At 47.1% G+C, this 16,616-nt stretch overlaps 1 long non-coding RNA gene across 1 annotated transcript; it reads right to left on the bottom strand.

Moving 5' to 3' along the window:
• Positions 1 to 6,781: 6,781 nt before the first annotated feature.
• Positions 6,782 to 10,031, bottom strand: LOC129147876 (uncharacterized). Its single transcript, XR_008555094.1, has 2 exons — positions 9,942 to 10,031; positions 6,782 to 7,708 (listed from the first exon to the last, which is right to left on the bottom strand). It is a non-coding gene; the product is annotated as an uncharacterized LOC129147876 (long non-coding RNA).
• Between the last annotated feature and the right edge of the window lie 6,585 nt (positions 10,032 to 16,616).

Raw genomic sequence — 16,616 nt, 5'->3', positions numbered from 1 at the left:
GAGTAATGCAGCAAGGGACACAACTCAAGAATTTAGCAGGTGCTCAGAAAATGTGTGCCGGAGTAATGCAGCAAGGGACACAACCTTGTGGCATGACTAGAAGCAATCACATATCTTTGAGTTTTTAGTTTCCTTCTCTATAAAATGGGAAATGGGAGGATACATGAGTAAAGTGGTCTCTAAGAGTTTTTCTGGCTGGCTCTATTGTCTATGATTTCAAACTATGTTCTCCCAGTAAAAAGCTAAGAGTTCCTCATAACTTTTAAAAAAACCAGGGTGATGTTTTTATTTACATGTATTAAAGGACCTAGTATTTCCTTCCTAGTCTGTCCTTTTTAATATATTTTTGTTGATTTTAGAGAGAGAGAGGAACATCAATGATGAGAGAGAATCATTGACTGGCTACCTCCTGCATACCTGCTACTGGAGATTGAGTCCACAACCCGGGCATGTGCCCTGACCCGTAATCAAACCATGACCTCCTGGTTCATGGGTCAACGCTCAACAACTGAACCACACCGGCTGAGCTAGTCTGTAACTTTAAAAAAATAGTGTATTATTTAGCATTTTGAAAATTCTCTGACTAAAGTTACAAGAGGTTTATGGAATTCCTCCATTATAAGAAGTGTGTAAGGAGGAAACCAAGATGGCGGCATAAGGTAAACACCTAATTGTTGCCTACCACAACAATTTTGAAACTACAACTGGAAAACAGAGTGCACACTGTCCAGAACCACCAGAAAGCTGGCAGAGTGGAAAATCTACAACTAGAGAAAAAAAGAGAGGGGGACGCTGAGCCTCAGGAGCTGTGGAGGTGCGGAGATCCATGAGCTCGGAAAGGGTGAGCGACTGAATACGCGGCAGGCTTGCTCGCAGCGCGTGGAGAGGGAGGGCAGCAGACACTGCATGGCTAGCTTTCTCGTTTGGGAGAAAAACAAAGCCTCCCGACTGCACTGAAATCCAGCTGCAGTCGGGGAGAAACTGGTCTGTTTGGCAGCGGGCGAGGCTCGAAAGCTGCCTTCTCTCAGAGGTGCGCAGCCATTGATTAGGGCATGGAGAAACTGGCCCTCTTAGGGCGGCGCGGACGGAAACCAAGTTTGTCTGTGCCATTCTGAGACTCCGCCCCATCCAAGCTGAGCACATCCCTCCCAGTGACTGGATTTCTCGTTTGGGAGAAAAACAAAACCTCCGGTCTGCACTGAAATCCAGCTCCAGCTGGGGAGAAATTGGTCTGTTAGGCAGCAGGAGAGACTTGAAAGCTGCCTTCTCTCAGAGGCGCGAAGCCATTAATTTGGGCACGGAGAAACCACCCCTCTTAGGGTGGAGCAGACGGGAAACAAAAGCTTGTCTGCGCCACCCTGAGACTCCACCCCATCCAAGCTGAGCACAGAAGCTCTCCCAGCGCAGACACTGCTGATCCTCACAGCCAACTGGCTTGGAGATCAATTCCTGCCAGTGATACCAACAATCCCAACCACTCTGAACTCCAGTTTCTGGGGACACGTGGGGGACCCAGACGCCTACGGGACTCTCAGCCATCGGTCGGAGAGTGAGAGTGACTTTTCTGTCGGTGTGGACAACACCAGATTTCAACCACTCTCATAAGGGACACATTCAAGAGGCAGACTCAGTGAGCACCAAAGCCCTACTGTGTCTCCAGCACAGCAATTCTTCCGTTATAGACACAGCAGGCCCTCACAACCAATTGGACCGGAGATCAATTCTTCCCAGTGTACCAACAGCAATCAGGGCTTTTAACTACACCAAGACTTTCCACTCAGCCCACAAAAAAGAGTACCAAGAGCGCCCACCTAGGGTGATTGGGGAAGCTGAGCTACCGGCCTCTATAGGTCACCGACCACACAAAGCCACTCCATCAACACAGGGAGGCAGCCAAAATGTGGAGACATCGAAGTATGTCACAAGTAGGAGAGATAGATGAAAGCAAACTAATGGACGACACAGTGTTCAGAACCATATTTATAAGGTTACTCAAGAATCTTTTAAAAACCGCTGAGAAACTTGAAGAGACCTTCAAGGACCTAAATGAGAATATCAAAAAAATGGAAAAGGACCAGTCAGAAATTATGCATACACTGTCTGAAATAAAGAATATACAGAGTAGAACACCGCACCCGAAGAGTCAAACCAAAGATCTGGAATATGAGGAAGAAAAAAACACCCAACCAGAGAGGCGGAAAGAAAGAAGAATCCAAAAGTGTGAGGATAACATAAGGAGCCTCTGGGATGGCTTTAAGCGTACCAATATCTGAATTTTGGGGGTGCCAGAAGAGAGAAAGCAAGATACTGAAAACCTATTTGAAGAAATAATGACAGAAAACTTCCCCCACCTGGTGAAAGAAATAGACTTACAAGTTCAGGAAGCACACAAAACCCCAAACAAGAGGAATCCAAAGAGGACCATACCAAGACACATCATAATTAAAATGCCCAGGGCAAAAGACAAAGAGAGAATCTTACGAGCAGCAAGAGAAAAACAGTTAGTTACCTACAAGGGAGCACCCATACGACTGTCAGCTGATTTCTCAACAGAAACTATGCAGGCCAGACGGGAATGGCAAGAAATATTCAAAGAGATGAATAGCAAGAACCTACAACCAAGACTACTCTACCCAGCAAAGTTATCATTCAGAATTGAAGGGCAGGTAAAGAGCTTCACAGATAAGAAAAAGCTAAAGGAGTTCATCACCACCAAACCAGTATTATATGAAATGCTGAAAGGTATTCTTTAAAAAGAGGAAAAAGAAGAAAAAAGTAAAGATAAAAATTATGAACAACAAATACATATCTATCAACAAGTGATTCTAAAAATCAAGTGAATTAAAAATCTGAGGAACAGAATAAACTGGTGAACATAATAGAATCAGAGGCATAGAATGGGAGTGGATTGATAATTCTCAGGGGAAAAGGGGTGTCTGTGTGGGGGGTATGGGAAGAGACTGGACAAAAATCATACACCTATAGATAAGGACAACGCGGGGGAGGGAACCGGATGATAGGGAGATATGGGGGAAAAAAAGGAGAAACAGTTGTAATAATCTGAACAATAAAGATTTATTTTAAAAAAATAAAATAAAATAAAATAAAATAAAAAAATAAGTGTGTAAATTTTATCTTCCCTGGGGAATAAAATTGTTGAGCTAATTGATTCTTTGAAAAGAACTGTTGACTGTATTTTCTGATGCCTTTGGCCAGTCTGGAAGTGTATGGAAGAGGGTCATTGTGTAGCTGTGTGTGTTACCCAGCATCTCTCTTCTCACTGACCTGAGATGTCCCACACATACTGTGCCCAGTGGTACCTGCCCCATGAGTCCCATGCTTTTCCTCTGTTACATCTCTGCCCCTGGAGTTACAGGTTTGGGATTTCCTGCCTGGGTATAATTGAGTTTCCCTCATATTCTGAGAACACATTTATAAGATGTTAATAATGGCCAAAACCGGTTTGGCTCAGTGGATAGAGCGTCGGCCTGCGGACTGAAAGGTCCCAGGTTCGATTCCGGTCAAGGGCATGTACATTGGTTGTGGGCATATCCTCAGTAGAGGGTGTGCAAGAGGCAGCTGGTCGATGTTTCTCTCTCATCGATGTTTCTAGCTCTCTATCCCTCTTCCTTCCTCTCTGTAAAAAATCAATAAAATATATTTAAAAAAAAAAGATGTTAATAATGCATAACTGTGATCTTCATAACCAGCCTGTAAGGTGAGGAACAACAGAGGTTATGATTGACCCATTTTGCAGATTTGACTAAGACTCAGAGAGGTGAAGTGACTTGCGCAAGACCACATGGCTAAGATCTTCAGAGCCTAGAGAGACTATTTGTTCTCCACTATTCTAAATTTCATTGATGCCTTTGAAAATGATTCAGGTTGCTGCTTTATGGACTGGGTGATCTGAAGCCTATTATCTGGTGAAACCAGAGGTAGGTGAATTCTATAAGGAAAGATGGGGTTCTAACCCTCTACTAATTTTGTGGGACCAAGTTGCTGCATTCATTAGTAAAGAGGGAAGTCAGATTAGTTAGAACTGTCTATATGGTGGTTTCTATCATTAGCATTTCATGATGCCAGTAAGTGAGTTATTGAAGCCTGAATAGGGCCTGCCTCTGAAAGCTTGAGGAGTCTAAGCTGCAGGGCACAGTGTGTGTGTGTGTGTGTGTGTGTGTTTGTGTGTGTGTGTGTGTGTGTGTGGCTGTGTGTGTGGCTGTGTGTGTGTGCGTGCGTGCGTGCGTGTGTGTGTGTGTGTATGAAATGGAAGGGGTTAGATGGCATCCCAGAGCACAGGGTCAGAGTGCCCTCCTTTAATTCTCCAAATTCAGCTCAGAGGAAGCACAGCTTATTAGTGCACCTCTCCGAGGCTCAGTTTCTGTATCTATGGAGATGATAACTCCTCCCCTGCTACCTCACGGGGCGCTTGTGAGGGTCACATATTATGATGGCCATGACAGCGGTCTGGAAATGGAAAGTGCTGGTGAAAATCAGGCAGCATCATTTTTACTCTTGTTATTACCGTTCCTTAGCTATGAGTGGTCTCAGTGGAAGGAAGGAAGGAAGCCCAGCACCTTGTTCTTTTCCTAAGCGTGGCTCTCGGAAACATCATGCAAGAGAACACTGAGCTGCAAAGTGTGAATAGCCATGGTTCCTGCCCTACCTATATGTCAGAACACTGATCAGGATTAAATAATGATGTAAGAACTTTCAAAATTAAATAATGCTATTATTATGACATATTCTTTTCCCTCAGAGGTTAAAGGCACCCCTAAATAAGCTGAAAGAAATTTACCCAAACCCTGTGTGATGCTATTTATGTTGGGGCCCTGCTTCATCTTGGGAGTGAAGAGTTCCCCTTGGCTGCGAAGTAGGAAAGGGGCTGGGTTGCAACTGGTCCCTCATACATTTCAGATGCTCTCTTTGAGTAAATGGCTCTAGCTTTCTATAACCACCTGTAAACTTCTGGCCCCCTTGGCTCCAACTGGGCCCTACAGATCAATTCCCATCCTAAAGAGGGATTGCTGTTGTTGTTTTCTCTTTCATACCTGGACAAAAATAGTTACTATCATAGATTGCAAAGAAAAACTCCAATTCAGGAGCCTAGAATTGTTTAAGTGGATAGGGCCCAACCTTAAACTAATAATGTCAAGTGAAAACATATGCTTTTTGTTTCCAAAGAAAAGTAGAGACAGTTTATAATATGGAACATACACTGAGAATATTAAATTTACACCAACAATTAGAGTCAAAAAATGGCAAGAAAGCAATATGCTAGTTAAAAGGCTTAGTATAGTTATTGTAAGTGAGCATTAAATATAACTCTGAGCTTCCTGGCAGGCAGGGCAAAAAAGTAAATATGGTGACTTACATTATTTCCTTTTTCTGATTGAAGGGAGTGTCCTTATGCTTCAATTTTTTTCTGGTACTAAATTTTTAAAAGGAATTTAATACTGAGTAGCATCAAAGGTATGTATATGTCTTTAGCAAGAATTTTATATCCAACACAGGAAATTTCTTTTATTACCACCTTGTTCTGCTTTTTGAACTCCATGCTCATATTAATAACTGACTAAATTTCTTCACCTAGATATTTTAGACTCACTTAAAACTGAACATATTTCAAACTGAACTTGTTAATTTCTCTCTGAAGTTACTTCATCCCCCTGTGTTCATTATCTCAGTTATAGCCTCACATATACCAGCTGCCAGAAAAAAAAAAAAAAAATCTCAGGTTGTTCCAGTGATTTTCCCCCTAATTCCAAACCATACTCAATCAATTCTGAAGACTCTGTCTCCTTGATTTTGTTTAAATCCCTCTTCTCCTCTCCACCTTTATTACCACCATCTTCAGTCAATGCCTCACCATCCCCCACCTGGGCTATTGCAATGGCTTCTTAACTTGCCTTCATGTTATTTCAACCTGTTCTCCACACTGCCTCTCTGATCTCTAAAAAATTGCAAATCCAATCTTTCTGAAAACCTCCCAAAGGCTACCCATCGCCTTCATGGTGAAATCTAAACTCCTGACTTAGCAAAGTGAGATGTTTCACCTGCTTATTTTGCAGCCTTGTCTGCTGACACACCTCTTACAGACTTTCTAACACAAGCACACATCATTGTTCCTGCCTCTACGCTTTGCACAGATTATTCCTTCGGCCTCAAAATTCTTTCTCCTTTGTAAACCTGGTGTCCTTCATTCTGGGAAGCTTTTCTCTTTTCTCATCTTTTAACACCCACCACAGTTGGGTTCTTCCCTCCTGTATCCCATGGCTCCTGGGTATGTCTCAGTTATACTTATTACAGGGTGCTGTAACTATTTTCTTAGTTTCTGTCTCCTCCAAGAATATTAACTCTTTAGAGACAGAAACGGAATCTCACTCATTCTAGGTATCCAAACCTACACATGTGCCAGACACCGTTGGAGTCTGTTAAGTATTTGTTGACCAAATGAGGAGATGAAAAGACAGAACACTGTTTACATGGCCCAGTGAGATAGAACGTAGGATGTGCTGACTCGTGGTAAAGGGATCGACAGAACATTCCCTTTAAGATACCTGGAGGTGTGGGGTGGGTAGAGAGTGCTTTAGATAAACCTCTCTGAAATCATCATTCTGATATCAGACAGCAAATGGTTTTGCTCTTTACGAAGACTTCAGTGGCTGACTTTCTGTTTGCCTGGCCAGGCAAATCTGTATACCTTGACCATCTGTGTGTGGGCAGATGGGTAGAAGCAATCATATTACATTAAAAAAAGGAAGAAGCCTGGCCCAGTAAGTGTATTATAAGGTTATTTCCCTGCACACCCAGGGTTTCCCTCAATGAGTATTGCTTTTATTAAAGACCTGGCATAACATCAATAAAGAATCCCTTTGGGGTCAATGGGGAAAAAGGGACATATATAATACTTTCAACAATAAAGATTTTAAAAAAAGAATCCCTTCCTTGCTCCACTCCACCAAGTTTCCCATCATATAAAGTTTTTGTCAAGTGCGTATGAATTAACTGGGGCACTAATTTAAAAGGCAGGTTTCCCAAGTCACCCCTGTCAGACCCCTGCCTCCAAGGTGGCCTCAGCGTTGGCTGGGGATATTTTTCAGACAGGCCCCATTGCCTGGTTCTGCAGTGGCACTGTTACAGCTCTAGATTGACAGAGCTCAGGCTCGGTTTTGTTTTTATCCTCTATGGGCCATTTGATGTGAAGGTTTGTGGGCACAAGCAATTTCCAATGCCCCCAGGCCCATTGCCATGGAGCCACATTGCCCCACAGGCCCTGGAGGCCATTCTCTTCATGTCACACAGGCTCTGCCTGAAGGCAGCTCTACTTGCATTCCAGCGAGAGGATGGGAGCTCCTGTGCACGCTTGGCCCGTGCTGCATAGCTTGATCAGTATTATGAATAATAGTATCCAGTAATCAATTTTGGAAGTAAATATTAACCAATCAAAGCCAAATAAAACTTTGCTGTTCTCAAAAGTCTTGCACTTGCATTCCTTCCTTTGATCTTACAATAGCCCTGTGAGGCACACAAACATGATGTTCCCATTTTATAGATGTAGAAATGGAGACTCAGAGAACGCAGGTGACTTCTGTAAGTTCACATAGATGGATTGCTGATAGTTGAGCCCGGGTTTTTCTGACTCCATTTTCATGCTGTGTTCCATTCCACTTTGCTTGCTCATCTCTGGTGTCATCAGATGTGGAAACTGAGAGAGAAACATTATGAGGATGATTACTAGGGCTTAACCATGTCCATGAAGATATTTGCAATTATGATTTTCTATAAAAATGCTAAATACAAGTTTAAGTAAGAGTTCCCATTTCTGAATTATTGGAGTACAGACACTGTGGCTGTATGTGAAAGATTCAGTCCCATGTATCATGGAGGTTTCTGAAGTCCTTTATACCAACTTAAGCCTTTAGCAGCATTTCCGAGGAGTGCTGGAGCTGGCTCACACTCACTAGTGAGAGCCAGTTGTGGGCATCTTTTCCTCACTTTCTGGTTTAGTGATGTCACATTAGTAGCTTGAAATCGGCAAATGCCACAGTTCAGGGCTCTTTTGTCCCAGAGAACCAGTGCACTACTGCTTACAGCTAACAGTGACTGGCACAAACTAAGAGTTCAGAAGTTCTCCTCTGTCATCTGCATGGGACCATCTTCAGTGTTGATTTTGCCTCTAACCACAAGTCATGCCCCATTCATGGGGCCATGCCATTCCTTAAGTAAGACACTCTTTTCATCAGAGCTTGCAAAATCAAATGGATGGGTTTCTACTAATAGCCTCTCATATTTGTGTAGTTTGCAAAGTGTTTTAACATCCCTCATCACTTTGAGCTATGTGTGGTCTGTAGGGCAGATCTCTTCCCCTCTTTATAGAAGATCTGAGAAGTGATATGACCATTCCCAGGGTCACAAGACTAGCAAGTGGCAGACAGGGGCTTGGACTGGGTCTTCTACATCCTTGTTCTATGTTCCTTCCCCTTGTAGCAGGCCCCCTTCTTCATTTAGGACACTTGCAATACCTGCAGCTCAGGTTATTGTCTGGGCATAGATAAGGGACACCTAGCATTTATTTTAGCCCCTGACAGAAAAGGTCAGACATGTTAACTTAGGCATATCTACAAACAATTGTTAGCCCCACTTTACTGATTCCCTGCATGGAAAGGAGTCTACTTTTACTCTCTCACTGTCCTTGGTTGTCTTTTTGATTCCTTTAAAAACTTTTAGGGGGATTTTGTCTTTGGGTCCTGCTGTAGGTCCTGCCCTGAGCAGGAATTTGGAGCCTCCTGAGTGACCCGCATTAATGTCCAGTTTTCCCTCTTGCACAACTCCTAGCTTCTCTATAGCCCGGCAATGGGATTATTGATTGTAAGCATTTCACAACACATTTTCAAAACACCCCGAAGGTCAAGAACTAGTGACTCATGGGCAGTCACATTTCTTTCTGCCTTAGCCCCTCAGTTACATTGGTGAAGTTAGTTACTGGAAGTCACTGAAGAAAGGGAGGTAAAAGTTAACTTTGTCCAATCCTGGCCAGCAGGATTATTCAGTGGCTTGAAAACATAATTGTTGATCTATTTAGTGATTGATCTGCTGAATGACTTTGGTTTTTAATACTGAGTCTTTTGAAAAATACAAGATGCTAATGAAAGGATTTCAGTGCTGATTTTGCCACCAACTTATCCCAGAGTCTCAGAGTACCTGAGAGGTACTCAAGTGGGGAAAATAAAAGGCTTAGGTGATATCTGGGGGGAACTTTGCTGCTCTGAAAGCCTGTGATTTCTATGTCAGTCCTTTAGACAACAAAGACATTACTGCCATCAAGTATTGTAGGTAATTATTTTTACCTCTCTGCTTGAAGCCAGCAAAAATGCCCTGAGGGTCAGTGTGGGAGAATGCCTCAGAGCACAGTAGCAGAGAGAGTTCCAGACCAGGAGGTAAGAGTTCTGGGTAAACTTGCAACTTTGCTACCTATGCTTTGAATGCACTAACAAATTGTTAGGGCCTGTTAGAGTATCAGTTTCCTCACCTGTAATATGTAGTCAGTGACAAATACTTTTTTTTAGAAGGATGTTTCAAAGATTAAGTGAACTTCACGTGTGTAAATTTTTTTTTTTTTTGGTACAAACATTAATGCATGGAAATTCCCACAGTATGCTTCTACATGGGCTAGTTGAAAGTTTTGGGGAAAAAATATTAAAGTGATATAGATTTTTTCCTGAAATAATTTTTTTCTCATCCCCCAAAATAATCTAAATTATATTATTAAAGTTTCCTAGTACCTTTTAAGGAAAAATCATGGAACTGGAAATTTCTTAGTAGTACTTTTATAGGTTTTTATACTTTTCCCTAAAGGTCGTTTCATTGTAATACAATATAATCACAGAAATAAGAAGTGTGATGACATTAAAGTGATCAGTCTGCACCTCTTTACTCACCAGCATAGCCCCCTCCACACATCTGTACTGCATATTCACCCTCCCCAAACTGGTATGGGCAGCACTGCTCTTCTTGCTCCTGGCTAGAGAAGGAGCCGGTGAAAAAGGAAGCAAATTCAGGTTTGTAAAGCACATCTGGGTGAGGAAAGGCAAGCACATGTTTCGACTTGACAAAAATTGCTTTTGTCCCCTCCCCACTTTGTCCTCTCATCAGTACATGTCAGAACATATAGAGACTTTGGCAGTCACTGCTCTCATCTCTTCACTGTACAAAAGAACAACCAAAGTCTGAGAGCTGAGAAGTGACTTATCCAGAGTCCCACAGGCAGCTTGGGGCAGAATCAGAAGTCAAGCATTGGTCTCTTGACTTCTCATGTCGTCTCTATCCATTGCACCGGATGTAGAGAAAACCCGGAGATCCTTGTTGAATATATTGGGCTTCTGGTTTTCAATGACAGTTTTATGACTAGCAGCAATGATGCCTCAAAGGCTATGGTAGCTAGCTTGACTGAACTCATAAAATAAACATTTATCACAGAGCACATGTCATCAAACACCTGCAAGATCTGAGCATTGGCACCAAAGCTGCTTTCCTTGTCAAAGAAAAGAGTGGAGAGGGGGGAAGAACTTGGCTGAACAAAGCTGGCAGACTTTTTACTAGGAAATTCAGTGGTAATTTCTGGAGGAACAGGAACATATTTATAAAGGATTTCATTTTTTTTTAAGTGTGATCAGATGAGTTTAGTAGTTAAAGAAGTGAAGGGCATCGAGTATTGCCTGGTGAATAAGGCCTCCTCCAGACAGGTCCTTTCTATCTGCCTTGTTCACGGAGTGCTGAAAGCCTCAAGGTGGGCAGGCTCAGCGGTTGCTCAGAGCAATGCCCGAAGTTGCTGGTTTCCAGGTAGGCTCCTATATAAACATATCAAAGCACTTGTGGTTGTCACTGGAATCTCTTCTCATTAGTAGAACACCACCAAAGTCAAAGAGACACGGGCCATTTGTTTTTCAATCTTAGTCCTTTCATTCAAAGTGGATTCTTTGGCCTATTTTGTAGGTCAATGTACATCAACAGAACAGTACAGTTGCCAAATACATGGTCACTTCTTTTTGGCTACCTATAATTTTTAAACTATGAGATCGGTTCATTTATTTACTCATTTAATAGTTGTTATTAGGAGAGCATTGGACTAGAAAACCTGTTGCACTTGCAGGTGTAACAAGCTTTCTGAACCTCAATTTCTTCACTTGTAAGATACTATATATTTTCTGCTTTGCCAACCTCACCTGCTTATTGTGAGCATCAAATGAATAAAACACTGTTTAAACTCTAAAGCCTGCCAAGTGAGTGAAGTATTGTTGCCACTACCTTGTGCCCAACAATGTGCTAAAAAATGGGAGAGTTGGTCCCTACACTCTGGGAACTTATAGCCCTGTGTTAGGAAACCAAGACACACCCCAATGAAACAGATATGTAGCACCTCAAGGCTATGTTTACTACTTACATGATAGGTAAAGACTGAGAACTCTAGTAGTGCAGAGAAGGGGGAGATCATTAACAGGCTGGAGGAGGTAAAGGTTGAGTTGGTAATGAAGTAGAGATTATAGAGTAGGTCTTGATGGGTGTAGTGTGGCTGAGTCAACTAGTGGATGGTTTTCTTGGTAGATAATCTACTTGTCAAGCTGGAGTTATGGATTTAAGAATTTGAGGAGAATTATAAGAAAGAAAAAGTCAGAGCAGTTTTTAGGCCAATGATAGGTTCTGATAAAATGATTTGGAAGGACTCATGTATAGGATGGACTGTGGAGAGATATAGGAGGGAAAAGGACTGCTGCAGAGGAGTCCAAACTGGGGGTGATGTGGTCTGGACCAGACCAATGGGAATGATAAGGGGGAAAAATGCATGTAAATGAAAGATAGTTCTGTTTGTAGGTGGTGAATAAGTCTTATTATTGATCCACTATTGGTGTCTAAATTTTGAAATTTAAGTTAAATTGAGCAACGAAGCACAAAAATAAGGGTCATCTTTCTATGTACATTGAAGCACTTGAGAAAACCCAAATTGATCTCACAGTGTCTATTTTTCAATCAAAAGGGAATTGAAGTTGCTGGCTGACCCATAAAATGAGGGATTTTCAGAGTAGGACAAAACCATAAAGGTTACCTGGTCACATGAGTGGCCAATTTCAGAATTCCTGCTCCAATATGCCCACCAAGTGCTCATCCATCCTTTTTAGCCTCTCTAGTGCTCGGAGCTAACTACCACTAGAGGAAGGCTATACTTTGGTTATATATCTTGATAGTGTCACCATTTTTATTTTCACTCACTCACATCTTCTTTATTCAGCCATTTAATTAAAGATGCAGGTCCTGTCTTCCTGAGTTTTCCTTAACACCCTCATTTATAAATTCCCTTTTACACTGAGTAAGTAAAGTGCAAAAGAAGTCTCATCACTTCTATTTTTATTTATCACTTGACCCAAAGACAAGAGAGTTCAATTCTAAACCTTACAGAAAAAAAAAAATGAAATAAAGGAAACACACACACACACAGACACAGATAAGACTTGTGGGATCCTTATACTTTGTCTTTATTTCAACCAGGGATTTTTTTGCCCTTGGACAAAAGTCAGGTCTCATTAACCTGTGAAATAGGAGTTTTTGCCTCTTTTTTTATTTTTTTTTATTTTTTATTTTTTATTTATTTTTTTTAAGTTTATAAGTGTAGCAAATCTTTAATCATTTTATTTATTTTTTATTTTTTTTTTCGCTCTTGCAGCATTTATTTATTTATTTATTTTTTTAAATTTCTTTATTGATTAAGGTGTCACATATTTGTCCTCATCCCCCCCTTCCCATCCCACCCCTCTCCCCACGCATGCCCCAATCCCCTGTTGAACTTAACCGTTGGATAGGCTTATATGCATGTATACAGGTCCTTTGGTTGAACTCTCCCCCTCCCCCCCACCCTCCCCCTACCCTCCCCTATCCTCCCTCTGAGGCCCGAGAGTCCGATCGATGCCTCCTTGCTTCTGGTTCTGTTCTTGTTCCTCAGTCTATGTTGTTCATCATTTCCTCCAGATGAACGAGATCAAATGTCACTAGATATATACTAATAAGAACTGAATGTGAGACGAGCAATAATATTTATGCTGACAGGCAAATGAATCAATCTGTAGCGAGCTTCCCCCTGGACCAACAGTTCTTTTGAGACCCAATTTCGATGTCCAGTAGTTCCTTATGTGTACATGTCAGCACTGACCCCTCAGCTCTGGATGGTGGACAAATTGTGGTAATGGAGGTCCGACTCCCTCTGGTTTGGTCTCGGCCGAACCCAGGGGCACTGCGTCACCTGGACTAAGGGGCACGTGGCCTCACCCATACCCAAGGGGCGCGTGGTCTCACCCGGGCCTGGGACCCAGCCTCACCCGGATGGATCCAGGGGCGCACGGCCTCACCCGGACCCAGGATCTGGCTTCACCCGTACCCAGGGACGCTTGGCCTCTCCCAGACCCAGGGGCACGTGGCCTCACCCGGGCTTAGGTGCACGAGGCCTCATCCGGATCCAGGGACACATGGTCTCACCCGGACCCAGGGACGCTTGGCCTCTCCCAGACCCAGGGCCACTTGGGCTCACCCGGGCCTAGGTGCACGAGGCCTCTCCCCGACCCAGGGCCACTTGGGCTCACCCCGGCCTAGGTGCACGAGGCCTCACCCGGATCCAGGGACACATGGTCTCACCCGGACCCAGGGACGTTTGGCCACTCCCAGACCCAGGGCCACTTGGGCTCACCCGGGCCTAGGTGCACGAGGCCTCACCCAGATCCAGGGACGCATGGTCTCACCCGGACCCAGGGACGCTTGGCCTCTCCCAGACCCAGGGCCACTTGGGCTCACCCGGGCCTAGGTGCACGAGGCCTCACCCGGATCCTGGGACACATGGTCTCACCCGGACCCAGGGATGTTTGGCCTCTCCCAGACCCAGGGCCACTTGGGCTCACCCGGGCCTAGGTGCACGAGGCCTCACCCGGATCCAGGGACACATGGTCTCACCCGGACCCAGGGACGCTTGGCCTCTCCCCAACCCAGGGCCACTTGGGCTCACCCGGGCCTAGGTGCACGAGGCCTCACCCGGATCCAGGGACACATGGTCTCACCCGGACCCAGGGATGCTTGGCCTCTCCCAGACCCAGGGCCACTTGGGCTCACCCGGGCCTAGGTGCACGAGGCCTCACCCGGATCCAGGGACACATGGTCTCACCCGGACCCAGGGACGCTTGGCCTCTCCCCGACCCAGGGCCACTTGGGCTCACCCGGGCCTAGGTGCACGAGGCCTCACCCGGATCCTGGGACACATGGTCTCACCCGGACCCAGGGATGTTTGGCCTCTCCCAGACCCAGGGCCACTTGGGCTCACCCGGGCCTAGGTGCACGAGGCCTCACCCGGATCCAGGGACACATGGTCTCACCCGGACCCAGGGACGCTTGGCCTCTCCCCAACCCAGGGCCACTTGGGCTCACCCGGGCCTAGGTGCACGAGGCCTCACCCGGATCCAGGGACACATGGTCTCACCCGGACCCAGGGACGCTTGGCCTCTCCCAGACCCAGGGCCACTTGGGCTCACCCGGGCCTAGGTGCACGAGGCCTCACCCGGATCCAGGGACACATGGTCTCACCCGGACCCAGGGACGCTTGGCCTCTCCCCGACCCAGGGCCACTTGGGCTCACCCGGGCCTAGGTGCACGAGGCCTCACCCGGATCCAGGGACACATGGTCTCACCCGGACCCAGGGACGCTTGACCTCTCCCCGACCCAGGGCCACTTGGGCTCACCCGGGCCTAGGTGCACGAGGCCTCACCCGGATCCAGGGACACATGGTCTCACCCAGACCCAGGAACGTTTGGCCACTCCCAGACCCAGGGCCACTTGGGCTCACCCGGGCCTAGGTGCACGAGGCCTCACCCAGATCCAGGGACGCATGGTCTCACCCGGACCCAGGGACGCGTGGCCTCTCCCAGACCCAGGGCCACTTGGGCTCACCCGGGCCTAGGTGCACGAGGCCTCACCCGGATCCTGGGACACATGGTCTCACCCGGACCCAGGGACGCTTGGCCTCTCCCAGACCCAGGGCCACTTGGGCTCACCCGGGCCTAGGTGCACGAGGCCTCATCCGGATCCAGGGACGCATGGTCTCACCCGGACCCAGGGACGCTTGGCCTCTCCCAGACCCAGGGCCACTTGGGCTCACCCGGGCCTAGGTGCACGAGGCCTCATCCGGATCCAGGGACGCATGGTCTCACCCGGACCCAGGGACGCTTGGCCTCTCCCAGACCCAGGGCCACTTGGGCTCACCCGGGCCTAGGTGCACGAGGCCTCATCCGGATCCAGGGACGCATGGTCTCACCCGGACCCAGGGACGCTTGGCCTCTCCCAGACCCAGGGCCACTTGGGCTCACCCGGGCCTAGGTGCACGAGGCCTCACCCGGATCCAGGGACACATGGTCTCACCCGGACCCAGGGACGCTTGGCCTCTCCCAGACCCAGGGCCACTTGGGCTCACCCGGGCCTAGGTGCACGAGGCCTCACCCAGATCCTGGGACACATGGTCTCACCCAGACCCAGGGACACTTGGCCTCTCCCCGACCCAGGGCCACTTGGGCTCACCCGGGCCTAGGTGCACGAGGCCTCATCCAGATTCAGGGACGCATGGTCTCACCCGGACCCAGGGACGCTTGGCCTCTCCCAGACCCAGGGCCACTTGGGCTCACCCGGGCCTAGGTGCACGAGGCCTCATCCGGATCCAGGGACACATGGTCTCACCCGGACCCAGGGACGCTTGGCCTCTCCCAGACCCAGGGCCACTTGTGCTCACCCGGGCCTAGGTGCACAAGGCCTCACCCGGATCCAGGGACACATGGTCTCACCCGGACCCAGGGACGCTTGGCCTCTCCCAGACCCAGGGCCACTTGGGCTCACCCGGGCCTAGGTGCACGAGGCCTCATCCGGATCCAGGGACGCATGGTCTCGCCCGGACCCAGGGACGCTTGGCCTCTCCCAGACCCAGGGGCACGTGGCCTCACCCGGGCCTAGGTGCACGAGGCCTCACCCGGATCCAGGGACACATGGTCTCACCCGGACCCAGGGACGCTTGGCCTCTCCCAGGCCCAGGGCCACTTGGGCTCACCCGGGCCTAGGTGCACGCGGCCTCACCCGGATCCAGGGACACCTCGTCTCGCCTGGACCCAGGGGTGTGTGGGCTCTCCCAGACCCAGGGGCGCTTGGCCTCGCCCGGGCACGGGATCCAGCGTCATCCGGGTCCAGGGGCACTTGGCCTCACCCGGACCCGGAGTCCGGCCTCACTTGGACCCAGGGGCATGTGGCCTCACCTAGACCCAGGGACGTGAGGCCTCACTTATACCCAGAGGCGTGTGACCACACCTGAGCCCAGAGGCGCGCAACCCCGCCCGCACCCGGGTCTCAGCGGGATTTGCCTCTTTTTTTAAACTGATCAGCTGGATATCTTTCCAGGGATTTGGTGTCTGAAAGCAAATTCAGTGAGTGGGAAAGTTTGACTAGATTCAGAACGGTCCTGCCAAGTAGCCAAGAAGAGTAGGAGAAGTCAAGTCATCCATGGAGGCAGCAAAAATAAGGCTTATAGGAATGTACTGTACATTTG

The sequence above is a fragment of the Eptesicus fuscus genome, chromosome 3, assembly GCF_027574615.1.
Source record: "Eptesicus fuscus isolate TK198812 chromosome 3, DD_ASM_mEF_20220401, whole genome shotgun sequence".
NCBI lineage: Eukaryota > Metazoa > Chordata > Mammalia > Chiroptera > Vespertilionidae > Eptesicus > Eptesicus fuscus.
Note: the sequence above shows the minus strand (reverse complement) of the source record. Positions and strands in the feature narration are given on the sequence as shown.